This window comes from Chenopodium album, chromosome 13 (genome assembly GCF_948465745.1).
Source record: "Chenopodium album chromosome 13, dcCheAlbu1.1, whole genome shotgun sequence".
In the NCBI taxonomy this organism is placed as follows: domain Eukaryota; kingdom Viridiplantae; phylum Streptophyta; class Magnoliopsida; order Caryophyllales; family Amaranthaceae; genus Chenopodium; species Chenopodium album.
In genome coordinates, this window is record NC_137846.1 from 36,888,428 (window position 1) to 36,890,707 (window position 2,280).

The following is a 2,280-nucleotide window of genomic DNA, read 5'->3' on the forward strand; positions in this document are numbered from 1 at the left end:
AGAATGATCAATTGCTTCACAAAAACCAAGAAAAGAAAGAAAAATGAAACAAAAGGCCAAAGATCTAAAGATGTGGCTTGAAAAGAAGGTATAAGGCTCAAATGGTTGCAAGAAGGAAAATGTAAACCTAAAAATAACAAAAAATGAATAAAACTATCCTAAAAATGAAAAATACCACCCCGAAAAAGGTGCCTTTGTCCTCCCTAAATGGTTCGGTCTCGGATTCAAGATCTATGAGTCAAGTTTCAAGATTAGGTTTGCAAAAAGTCAAGGATCCATGCCGCTCATGCAAATAAAGTAGAAGGCTTGAAAAACATAGAACTCACATGGTTGTAGCAAAAACTCACTATTGGCGTCAAATCGACTATAGGAAGCAACTACCAAACATGCCACAAACAAGTAGAATCCGGCTTCATGTTCCCACTAGTTCTAACCAACTACCTTAGCATGCTTTATCCTAGAATCAACCAAGCGTACTCTCAAACCGTGCACATCGTTACCATTTAAGAAGAAAAACATTCAATTATACAAGTCCAAATGTTATTATGTCCAAAGCAAGAACAAAACAAAACACATTGCAAATTTGCCTTGATAGAAACAAAAATCTTTTTGGAGTTTTCAAAATATAAGAAACATGGAAAAGCATATACAAAGGTGCGTAGCACATGAGGATCTACATCCCACCAAACATGATAGAATACCCTCCCCCAAGCTTGAATGAGACATTACACTCAAATCATAAATCATATAATCCATGGGAGGGGAAAACAAGGAGATCAATCCAACAAACCAACATATGTCCAACAAGTCATCATCCACTAGAGAAAGAGCAAGGAAGGATATTACCGGATATTAGGTGGGTGTAAATACCCGCAAATGACCCAATTAAACCTTTCATAGCTAATTTCCCAAGAATTGAACCTTGTTTCCATGTGCTAGCAAAAATAGGAGTCAACCTTCCTTGATTCTTGATCCAAATCGAAGCACCAAAGTATATCAAGTTATGTACCTAGCAAAAGGCACACAAACATTTCCATGAGAGAAAAATCTATTCTAAAAAGAAAAGGAAAATCTAATCTAAAACACGGGTTACTTCCCGAGAAAGGCTTGCTTAAGGTCCAAGCTTGACCGCTCTAGTAAAATAATATTGCAACGATCGCAAGAGCTTGTCAAATGCACTACTACACATTTCATAAGAAAGTAAGTGTGCACATGACGAAAATAAGGCATGCAACAAGCATAGTGCACATCTATGAGGAGAGAGATGCCAAGAGAAGGAAGAAGAATCAAAAGAAAACTCAACAAAATAAGAAGAAAAAGAAAAAGAAGAAGAAAAGGAAAAAGAAGGCAAACTCTCCTCAAAATATTTTTGGGTGGCAACATCACCCTTTTCCCAAATTGGAGACAAATGAGCCACATTCAAATCTTCATAGACAAAAGGATCCCCAATAGGCTTACCAACAAAGGAAGGGAGAAAAATAGGGCAATAAGGGATGTGATTAAACTTTTAAGAGAAAGGGGTATGAGAAAAAGGCGAAGGGTTAGCTACTCCCTCAACACAAGGTCTCACATCGCCAATGACGGCATGAAAATCAATCATAGAATCCTCAAAAGAAGAACACTCATGATCACCATCTCCCTCAAACATCCAACTCCCAAGAGGAACCACATAATCTCCTCCACTACCTTCATGAAAACACGTAAAATATTAGCAGAAATAGAAATAGAAATATGAACAATGGCTCCCTCAACTTCCTTAAAGCCTAGAGTCTCAAAACCATGTATGAATGGAGGCAAATTAATTTCAAAATCATCTCTCTCCCATGAAGCATCATCAATGAACTTGCTTAAAAGGCTATGGCTATTCCTTATGCACTCAACAAACACATTTGTCATAACCTCAAACGAGTCTAAATACTTATGGATAGAAGAGTCACATTCACACACTTGGGACTCATCACAATCAACAATGGAAGAGATGTCTAAACTTAAAATTTCATCAAGCTCATCATCACTCTCGACTCTCTCTCCTTCACTCTTATGCTCAACAATAGGATCCTCACACATTCTTGGTTGCTCGAAATTACCTTCATCACCCTCAACACACACATTGGATTTGTAACTTTCACACATAAGCATCAAAGATGACAATTGGCTTTCTAGCTCTTCATTTCTCCTTCTTCCCTCCTCAAGACGCTCCTCACTCTTTTTCATCATCTCCAATTGACTTCTCAAACAATTAAGGGTCGACTCCTTGTTAGGCCCAAGATCATCACGAAG